At 36.7% G+C, this 11,792-nt stretch overlaps 1 pseudogene; it reads left to right on the plus strand.

Moving 5' to 3' along the window:
- The window catches only part of LOC140596442 (elongation factor 1-alpha 1 pseudogene), a 103,550-nt pseudogene extending 96,038 nt beyond the window's left edge, over positions 1 to 7,512 (plus strand).
- Positions 7,513 to 11,792: the final 4,280 nt, after the last annotated feature.

The following is an 11,792-nucleotide window of genomic DNA, read 5'->3' on the forward strand; positions in this document are numbered from 1 at the left end:
TATATATGTAATATACTCACATATACAAGTAATATTCCATATATTCCATATATATGGAAATTCTATAAATGGAATATTTATCTATATCTCACATCTTTTTTATCTATTCATCAGTCTATGAACATTTGGGCTTTTTCCATAATTTGGCATATAATGCCAAAATGATGCTGCTATAAACAATCAGGGTATACGTATTCCTTTGAATTAGTATTTTTGTATCTTTTGGGTAAATACCTAGTAGTGGAATTGCTGGCTTGCAGGGTGGTTCTATTTTTAACATTTTCAAGAACCCTCCTCCGTACTGTTTTCCAGAGTGGCTGTACCAGTTTGCATTCCCATGAAGTGTAAAAGATTTCCCCTTTCCCCCATCCTCGCCAACATATCTTGTTTCCTATGTTGTTAATTTCAGCCATTCTGACTGATGTGAGGTGTAACTCATTGTTTTGACTTGTATTTCTCTGATGTTACATGATAGCAAGCATTTTTTTCATGTGTCTGCTGGCCATTGTATGTCTTCTTTGGAAAAATGTCTATTCATGTCTACTGTCTTTTTAATTTCATTATTCATTCTTTGGATGTTGAGTTTTATAAGTTCTTTATAAATTTTGGATACTAACCTTTTATCAGATATGTCATTTACAAATACCTTATCCCATTCCATAGGTTGCTTTTTAGTTCTGTTGATTGTTTCCTTTGCTGTGCAGAAGCGTTTTATTTGCTGTGCAGAAGCGTTTTATTTTGACAAAGTTCCAGTAGTTTAGCTTTGCTTTGGTTTCCCTTGCCTCCGGAGACCTATCTAGTAAGAAGTTGCTACAGCCAATGTAAAAGTAGTTACTGCCTATGCTCTCCTCTAGGATTTTGATGGTTTTCTGTGTTACATTTAGGTTATTCATGCATTTTAAATTTATTTTTGTTTATGGTGTAAGAAAGTGGTCCAGTTTCATACTTCTGCATGCGACTGTCCAGTTCTCTCAATACCATTTGTCTAAGTCCTTGTCTTCTTCCCATTGGATATTCTTTCCTACCTTTGGAAGATTTATTGACCATAGAGTTGTGGGTTTATTTCTGGGTTTTCTATTCTGTTCTAACAATTTTTGTGTCTATTTTGGTGCCAGTGCCATACTGTCTTGATGACTACAGCTTTGTAATATAACATAAAGTCCAGAATTGTGATGCTCCCCCCGCCCCTTTACTTTTCTTTTTCAAGGTTTCTTTGGATATACCAGATCTTTAGGTCTTTTCTGGTTCCCTACAAATTTCAGGATTGTTTGTTATAGCTCTGTGAAAAATGCTGTTAGTATTTTGATGGAGATTGCATTAAATGTGTAGATTGCTTTGGGTCATATAGACATTTTAACAATATTTGTTCTTCTGATCCATGAGCATGGATTGTCTTTCCATTTCGTTGTGTACTTTTCAACTTCTTTCATCACTGTCTTATAGTTTTCAGGCCACGGGTCTTTTGCCTCTTTGGTTAGGTTTATTCCTAGGTATCTAATGGTTTTTGATGCAGTTGTAAATGGGATCAATTCCTTGATTTCTCTTTCTGCTGCTTCATTATTGGTCTATAGAAATGCAACAGATTTTTGTACGTTGATCTAATATCCTGTGACTTTACTGAATTTGTATATCAGTTCAGCAATTTATTGGTGGTGACTTTTGTGCTTTCTATGTAGAATATCATGTCATCTGCAAATAGTGAAAGTTTGACTTCTTTCTTGCTGATTTGAATGGCTTGTATTTCTTTTGTCTGGTTGCTGTGGCTAGAACTTCTAGTACAATGCCAAATAACAGTGGTGAGAGTAGACATCCCTGTCTTGTTCCTGAGCAAAGAGGAAAAGCTCTCAGTTTCTTCCCATTAAGGATATTATCTGGGGTTTTTCATATACTGCTCTATTATGTTGAGCTATGTTCCCTCTAAACCTACTTTGTTGAGGCTTTTTATCAGGCATGGATGTTACACTTTGTCAAAAAGCTTTTTTCTCCATCTATTGAAAGGATCATATGGTTCTTGTCCTTTCTTTTATTAATGTGGTATATCACACTGATTGATTTGCAAATATTGAATCACTCTTGCAACCCAGGAATAAATTGCACTTGATCGTCAGGATTGATTCTTTTCATGTACTGTTGGATTTGGTTTGGTAGCATTTTATTGAGAATTTTTGCATCCTTGTTCATCTGGGATATTGGCCTATAGTTCTTTTTCAGTGTTGTCTTTAACTGGTTTTGGCATGAGAGTAATATCAGCTTCATAAAATGAATTTGGAAGTTTTCCTTTCTTTCTATTTTTTGAAATAGCTTAAGAAGAATAGGTATTAACTCTTCTTTAAATGTTTAGTAGAAGGGCACCTAGGTAGCTCAGTCAGCTAAGTATCCAACTCTTGATTTCAGGCACAGATCATGATCTTATGGTCGTGAGGTCAAGCCCCACATCGGGCTCCCCTCTCACCTCGGAGTCTGCTTGAGATTCTTTCTCCCTCTCCTGCCCTTTCCCTCCCATTCTCTCTCTCTCTCTCTCTCTCTCTCTCTCTCTCTCTCTCTCTTTCTAATGAATAAATAAATGTTTGGTAGAATTCCCCAGGGAAACCATCTGGCCCTGGACTTCTCTTTGTTAGGAGATTTTTTTTTTATTACTGATTCAATTTCTTTGCTGGTTACCAGTCTATTCAAGTTTTCTATTTTTTTCCCGTTTCACTTCTGGTAGTCTATCTGTTTCTAGGAATTTATCCATTTTTTTTTCCAGGTTGTCCAATTTGTTTGCATATAGTTTTTCATAATATTCTCTTATTACTGTTTCTATTTCTATGGTGTAGCTGTTATTTCGCCTTTCTCACTTGTGATTTCATCTATTTGGGTCCTTTCTCATTTCTTTTTTATAAGTCTGGTTGGGAGTTTATCAATTTTATTAATTTTTTCAGAGAACCAGTTCCTGGCTTTGTTGATCTATTGAGTGTTTTGTTTTGTTTTGCTTCTAAATCATTTATTTCTGCTCTGATCTTTATTAATTCCCTCTTATGACCACCTTTCCGGCAACCCAAAGCTTTTAAATAATTTTCATGTTTAACTTTTTAAATATTTTAAATTTCTTCTTTAATTTCTGTGTTGACCCATTTATTGTTAGTAGCATGTTTATTTGTTTATTTGTAGCATCCGTGTATTTATGGTCTTTCCAATTTTTTTTTATTGTGGTTGACTTCAAGTTTCATAGGGTCATGGTCAGAAAATAATGCATGGTAAGATCTCAATACTTTTGTACTTGTTGAGGTCTGATTTGTGACCCAGTATGTGATCTGTTCTGGAGAATGTCCAAAGTATACTTCAAAAAAATGTGTTTTCTACTGCTTTAGGAATGTTCGGAATATATCTTTTAAGTCCAAATGGTCCAGTGTGTCATTCAAAGTCATTGTTTCCTTGTTGATATTCTGCTTAGATGATCTGTCCATTGGTGTAAGTGGGGTGTTAAAGTCCCCTACTAGTATTGTATTATTATTAATGAGTTCCTTTTATGTTTGTTATCAATTGTTTTATATATTTGGGTGCTTCCAAGTTGGGAGCATAAATATTTACATTTGTTAGTTCTTCTTGTTAGATTGGTCCTTCTATTATGATATAGTGCCCTTCTTCAATTCTTGTTAGTCTTTGGTTTATTTATTTATTTATTGTTTTTTTTTTTTAATTTTTATTTATTTATGATAGGCACACAGTGAGAGAGAGAAGGCAGAGACATAGGCAGAGGGAGAAGCAGGCTCCATGCACTGGGAGCCCGACGTGGGATTCGATCCCGGGGTTCCAGGATCGCGCCCTGGGCCAAAGGCAGGTGCCAAACCGCTGCGCCACCCAGGGATCCCAGTCTTTGGTTTAAAATCTAGTTTATCTAAGTATCACTAGTCCAGCTTTCTTCCGCTATCTATTTGCATCATAATTCTTTCTCCGTCCCCTCACATTCCATCTACAGGTGTCTTTAGATCTAAAAGGAGTTTCCTGCAGGCAGCATATAAATTGGTCTTGCTTTTTTTAATCCATTTTGACATCCTTTGTTTTCTGATTAAAGTGTTTCATTCACTTACATTCAGAGTAATTACTGATAGATATGTATTAGTGCCATTTCATTACTTGTTTTGCCATTGCTTCTGGAGATTTTCTCTGTTCCTTTCTTATTGTTGTTACCTTTGGTCTTTCCTTTTCCATTCAAAGAGTCTGCTTTAGGGATCCCTGGGTGGCGCAGCGGTTTAGCGCCTGTCTTTGGCCCAGGGCACGATCCTGGAGACCCGGGATCGAATCCCACATCGGGCTCCTGGTGCATGGAGCCTGCTTCTCCCTCTGCCTGTGTCTCTGCCTCTCTCTCTCTCTCTGTGTGTGACTATCATAAATAAAAAAATAAAAATTAAAAAAACAAAAACAAAGAGTCTGCTTTAATATATCTTGCAGGGCTGGTTTAATGGTCATGAACTCCTCTGGTTTTTGTTTGGGAAGCTCTTTATCTTTCCTATTCTGAATGATAGCCTTGCTGGATAGAGTATTCTTGGCTGCAGATTTTTCCCAATGGACATTTTGAATACATCATGCCACTCTCTTCTGGCTTGCCAAGTTTCTTTGGAGAAATATGCAGCTAGCTTTATGGCTCTTTCCTTGTCAGTTCCTTTGCTGCTCTTGAGATTTTTTTTTTTTCTTTACCACTATATTTTGAAACTTTAATAACAATGTGCCTTAGTGTTGGCCTGCTTTTGTTCATGTTGATGGGCGGGCTTAGTTTTATTACCAAAGTACCTATACCTTCTCCTAGCAGACTGTTGTTGTAATCTCTCCATTCTCTACATAAATACCTTATCTTGCTGATATGCAAACATATATTCAACATACAAATACAGAGAAGTCACTTTGCTCTAGTTCTGAAGTCAATGTGAAGCAAATTGCAATACAAACAGAAGCTGGATGACTTTCAGACCACAAATATTCCCTACTATTGAACTGTAGTCCTTTACCTAGTTGTATTTTTCTGCCTAATTACCACTATGTCTAGACTATTTTAGTAGCATGCTCTAACCAGGATCCTGATAGTACTTTCCTAAGTTTCTACAAAGAACTCCACCCAAATTTCTCAAGGTTCTCATAGCAAGTAGCCAGTGAGTGTCTGACTCAGAGTACCAGTCAATGTCCCAGATAATCTTTTACCATTGGAGATGAATAAATGCCTTGAAATACTCTGAATATAACAACTCTGATTTCCATCATCCACAAAGAGCTACAATTTAAGAAAGTCTAAGCCCATGGAGGTTGAATTTCAAACATGCCTCCAGTTTTTAATTTCATGAAGAAGCCCAATGGTCTCTAGTGCCCCTCTCCACAGTATTCTAAGACACATTAAAGGGTTTAGGGTAAATCTTTGTTTACGCTTTGCACCATGAGTTAGTGATATTGTAACCACATGAAACTACGCTTTTGCATATTTTGGTATTTTTCAGACTTTTGTTAGAAGTATAGTTGGGTACTGAACCATAAAGTTTAGTCCCCAAAATATAATCCACATAGAGTTAGTCTAGGGTCTTCCCAATCCCATATTGGCTGAAGTCAAACAGGCTAGATATTTACAAAGCAATGTAAGCATTTTATAATCCTCTCAAACTGTTATAAGAGGGGATGCTATTCATAATATATTGCTAAACTCCCAAAATCTATTTCATTTTTTCACAGTAGCTGTTCCAATATTCCAATATTCCAATATTTCTCCCTTACTCTCAACTTCCTAAAACTTTTTCTTCAAACAACCTATTTGGATCTTCAATTTGTTCAGGTCTCCACTACCTTCCCGGATTTATTGTTTTCTCCTAGTATAGCCAAGTTCAAAGGAAGAACAGACAAGGCCTAAACCTATAAATGTTCTCACATTACCTATTTTAATTTCAAAAGGATATTCATACATCCAATCTATAGGTAATACACATAAACAAGTACAGATTAAAATGAGGTTTGGCAATATTAAAATAAATTGGCTAATATTAATATTTTTCCCATCTTAACATGAGCTAAAATGTCAGTAAATATTTTGGGGGAAACTTCCATGTGCTTTTTTCACAACGGGTTTGCCACCAGAACACAGGTGTCGTGAAAACCACTGCTAAACCTAAACCAAAGTGGGAAAGGAAAAGACTCACATCAACATTGTCGTCATTGGACAGGTAGATTCAGGCAAGTCTATCACTACTGGCCATCTGATCTACAAATGTGGTGAGATTGACATAAGAACTATAGAAAAATTTGAGAAGGAGGCTGCTGAGATGGGAAAAGACTCCTTCAAGTATGCCTGGGTCTTGAATAAACTGAAAGCAGAATGTGAACGTGGTATCATCATTGATATCTCCCTGTGGAAATTCTGGACCAGCAAGTATTATGTGACCATCATTGATGCCCCAGGACACAGAGACTTTATCAAAAACATGATTACAGGCACATCAGGCTGACTGTGCTGTTCTGATTGTTGCTGCTGGTGTTGGTGAATTTGAAGCAGGTATCTCCTAGAATAGGCAGACCCGTGAGCATGCCCATCTGGTTTACACACTGGGTGTAAAACAACTAATTGTTGGTGCTAACAAAATGGATTCCACGGAGCCACCCTACAGCCAGAAGAGATACGAGAAAATCGTTAAGGAAGTCAGCACCTACATTAAGAAAATTGGCTACAACCCCGACACAGTAGCATTTGTGCTAATTTCTGGTTGGAATGGTGACAACATGCAGGAGCCAAGTCCTAACATGCCCTGGTTCAAAGGATGGAAAGTCACTTTGACTGGGAACGCCAGTGGAACCACACTGCTTGAAGCTCTGGATTGCATCCTGCCACCAACTCAACCAACTGATAAGTCCTTCCTGTCTCTCCAGGACATCTACAAAATTGGTGGTATTGGTACTGTCCCAGTGGGTCAAGTGGAGACTGATGTTCTTAAGCCTGGCATGGTGGTCACCTTTGCTCCAGTCAATGTTACAACTGAAGTCAAGTCTGTTGAAATGCACCATGAAGCTTTGAGTGAGGCTCTTCCTGGGGACAATGTGGGCTTCAATGTCAAGAACATATCTGTCAAAGATGTTCATCGTGGCAACATGGCTGGTGACAGCAAAAACAAAACACCAATGGAAGCAGCTGGCTTCACGGCTCAGGTGATTATCCTGAACCATCCAGGCCAAATCAGTGCTGGATATGCACCTGTGCTGGATTGCCACATAGCTCACATTGCTTGCAAGTTTGCTGAGCTGAAGGAGAAGATAGATCGTTGTTCTGGAAAAAAGCTGGAAGATGGTCCCAAGGTCTTGAAATCTGGGGATGCTGCCATTGTTGATATGGTTCCTGGCAAACCTATGTGTTCAGAGCTTCTCTGACTATCCTCCTCTGGGCCGTTTTGCTGTTGATGACATGAAACAGACGGTTGCTGTGGGTGTCATCAAAGCAGTGGACAAGAAGGCAACTGGAGCTGGCAAATCACCAAGTCTGCCCAGAAAGCTTAGAAGGCTAAATGAATATTATCCCCAATACCTGCCACCCCAGTCTTAATCAGTGATGGAAGAAAGATCTCAGAACTGTTTGTGTCAATTGGCCATTTAGGTTTAATAGTAAAAGACGGGTTAATGATAACAATGCATCGTAAAAACTTCAGAAGGAAAGGAGAATGTATTGTGAACCTTTTTTTTTTTTTTTTTTTTTTTTTGCCGGTGTGGCAGTGTTATTAGTTTTTAAAATCAGTACTTTTTAATGGAAACAACTTGACCAAAATCTGTCACAGAATTTTGAGACCCATTAAAACAAAAGTTTAATGAGAAATAAAATAATAAATTTCCATGTACCAAGTACTGAATATTATCTCATTTATTTTAACATATTTTGAAATGCATTGTTAAATTGAAAAATGTAATTGTGCTACACAGGTTCCAGAGAAGTAGTATTCCTTTTTCCCAATAAAAGACATGGAATAATACAGGTCAAATGGTTTATTATTGGTCTATATTAAAGCATAGCTCCATCACTTTTAGATGTCTAGGAGCAAGACATTACCTGATTAAAGTAAATTAAGTTTATACAACCCAAGGATATTATTCAAATTAGACGACAAGAGATTGAAAAAATGGTCTGCTAGAAGGAACTTATCATTTCATAGAAAAGCTGTGTTACTGAACATTTGAAAAAATTATGGTAGTCTCAATAAACTCAGTTGAATGTGCGTGTGTGTGTGCGTGTGTGTGCGTGTGTGCGCGCACTCAAAAGGTTAAAGTAGTTACTAATCTTTAAATCAATCTTAGGTTTGGCACTTAAATGTGTTCTCTCTGCCTTGAGTTTTATGTTTGATGGCGAAGTTCATATTTCCATAATTCCATTTGTCCATATCTTGCATCAGAGAATACACATAACAGAATTTTCCTATCTCAAAAAACTGTAATAGACTATTTCAGAACTTAGTTCACTTATATATCCTACTGGACTGATATAGTCAATAGTTAATATTTTCATGTTACAATATAACTGACAAGTAATGCATTCTACCCAAAAGTTCATGACACATCCTGCTTTTAAGTAAAATACTACAACTTAACATTTTGCTTTAGGTCTGTAGTTGTGATACCATGATTCACCTAAAAGGAGATCTTTCTATAGATCCAATTAAGTAAGTTTCTTGTGTCAAGATTCACCCAAAAGAGCAATCATAAAACATGTTTTGAGAGAAACTCCTTGAGGATAACCTCCAATTAAAAATATTTTCTTTAGGCTCAGGACTAAAACTAAAGATCTGACCAAAAACTGTCATTACAGATTTTAAGATCCAATTTTGTAAAGTGAATGCCTTAGGAGCTTGGCTAGATTCCAGTGAGGTAATTGCATTACATTTTCCTAATTTTTCAGAGAAGTTTCAAATGAATACAACCTTCTTTCTTGACTCTAAGTGAGAAATGCTACCAAAGAGTAAGCAAACAAAAATTACGTGTGTGAATAAATGTAAACAGATAGATGGTAGATAATTGGAAATTGTTGGAAAGGCCACTGGTACCTCATGTGAAAGAAGATCTCTACACTAGGGAAGAAAAGGACATGGAAAAATGCTGTTCTTGTGCCTCAGCCTCCAGATGGGTCTAAGTGTGATTCTTTATCACACCAAAATTTCTTGTATCCAATACCCTCACAGGTTAACTTTTTGATGTCAACGACTAATGTTAGCTTTCCATGGAAATGTCATTTTAAAGAAAAAAGAATTAAAATATTTTATTAAAAGCAGTAAAATTTTATATGTTGTAATTAATTATACACGTTTTATAAATTATGTAAAATGGTTATTCAGACAGGACACGTGAGCAGATGATCAGATAAGACAGATGAAGAAACAGATCTCAGACTTTTTTTCAGAAATTATTTATGTTTCAGTGCTTAAAACTCTGAATGCACAATCTACCATTTTAGAAGTACTTGTGGTCAGTACAATGTATTGAGAGTATGTCTAATGCACAGCTTGTATCAAAATCCTACACAGTAGAATTTTCTGAAACTGTTGAGGACATCAAACACCAGGCACTTAAGATACCATTTTTGTTTTTCCGTGACAACATTAGGAATGGACAGTCCATTTTAGCTTACTGCATCTACCCATTTTTAGTATGAAATTAAGTAATTTTTCAATTAAGCATCTTTCACAACTGTTCTGGGGGGGGGGGGCAGTTTGGTCTCCTTGTAAGGTAAGCTCTGTATACGGAGGATGTGGTCTAGCCAAAATAAAGTAAGCAACAGATTTAAAAATAATAATAATAATTACTACTATAGCCTATCTCTAGATTTACCATTTCTACCTGTGCAAGTTAGAGGACAAAAGAAAGCTATGGTCCACTGGTCAAATTCAGCACATGGCCTGCTTTGTAGGACTTGAGATAAAAATGTTTTTGCATGTTTAAAGGTTTTAAAAACAAATACAAAAAAGAAAGAAGGGCAGCCCTGGTGGCTTAGTGGTTTAGTGCCACCTTTAGCCCAGGGCGTGATCCTGGAGACCCAGGATTGAATCACATGTCGGGCTCCCTGCATGGAGCCTGCTTCTCCCTCTGCCTGTGTCTCTGCCTCTCTCTCTCTCTATGTCTCTCATGAATAAATAAATAAAATCTTAAAAAAAAGAAAGAATACAAATATGACCTATAATACTTAAAATATTTACTATCTAGCCCTTTTCAGAAAAAGTTTGCTGACAACTGACTTAAAGAAATAATAATAATAATAAGGTCCTATTTCAATGGATTCTTCATGGTTAATTTGAGACAAAATTAGGTAAGCCAGAGTTTCCTCTGTATTTTCAGGTTTATGGGATCATTAAAGTCCAGACACCTCCCTAGCTACATCAGGTAAGACCACCTGGAACTCCAGGCCTCAGGCCAGGTCCCTTTAAGAAGAATAGCCTGGAGAAGCAGAGCTAGGTCTGTAGCTAAACACTGAGCCCATTACATGATCCAGTGAGTTCTGCCCATAAACACGCAGGTAAAGGCCGAGCACATTTTCAGCAGCTGTTACTGCTAAATAGAAAAATACACTTTCCATATGCCAAGCAAGACTTTGGAAAGGTCGTCTCAGCCACAGCTCAGAAATGGGGTGTGTGTGTGTGCGCGCGCGCGTGTGTGTATCAAACAGGATGTATATCCTGTCCTTGCTATACCCATGTTCAATGTCAGAAGATTATGTTTTTCTTATTTTTTAAAACATCTACGTAATTCAGCTGCTTTCATTTTTATTATAATAATAAAGTCCAATTTCAGTGTGGTGAAATGTAAAAGAAAAAAAATCAACAACGTTGAACCCAAATAAATAACCTTCAGCTTGATATTACTTCATCAAAAGCTTCCGAATGCCTCTTTGTACATGTTTTGAGCAATTTACTTGTTTCCTACACATCCATGTTAGAGAAGGATGCTTTCCACATTCCAGTTTTATTAAGCACATCACGCTCCTTCATGGGAAATAAAAAATAAAACTGACCACATCATTTTTAATTCCAAGGACTCTTCACCAGCATCAAGAAGCTTAAAGAATATGAAATTTCTACAACTACTGATACAAGTTGTACACTGAGAAGAACTTATATGACCAAATGGGAGAATTGGCTAATGTATGCAAGTAACAGTATTTAAGTTGTTATATTAGTATTTGCAAAGTTTTTAATGGTATGATAAAGTATTAAAAATAAAAATGTGGGCAGCCTGGGTTGCTCAGTGGTTTAGCACCACCTTCCACCCAGGATATGACCCGGAGACCCAGGATCAAGTCCCACGTCGGGCTCCCTGCATGGAGCCTGTTTCTCCCTCTGCTTGTGTCTCTGCCTCGCTCTCTGTGTCTCTCATGAATAAATAAAATATTTTTTTAAAAGATGTCTCAACAGTAACACTGTTGAGGTTTTAAAAATAAAATAAAATAAAATAAAATAAAATAAAATAAAATAAAATAAAATATTAAGCTTATAAGAAAGTTTAAGAATTACATGTCAACTATCTTATGGAAAAAAAATCAATAAATACACAGAACCAACTAGTGGTTACCAGAGAGGAGGTAGGTGAGGGGTTGGATGAAAGAAATGATGGGGATTAAGAGTACTCTTATCATGATGAGCCGGGAGTACAGTATTGTTGAATCTCTATATTATACACTTGAAACTAATATAACACTGTATGTTATTTAGACTGGATTTAAAAAAAAAAAAAACATGCTAAAAAAAAAGAAAGCAAGAAGAAAAAAAAAAGCACTGTAGCTAGCATAGACGCTGATTTGTACCCTCTGCCCCAAT

Source organism: Vulpes vulpes, unplaced genomic scaffold (genome assembly GCF_048418805.1).
Source record: "Vulpes vulpes isolate BD-2025 unplaced genomic scaffold, VulVul3 Bu000000626, whole genome shotgun sequence".
NCBI lineage: Eukaryota > Metazoa > Chordata > Mammalia > Carnivora > Canidae > Vulpes > Vulpes vulpes.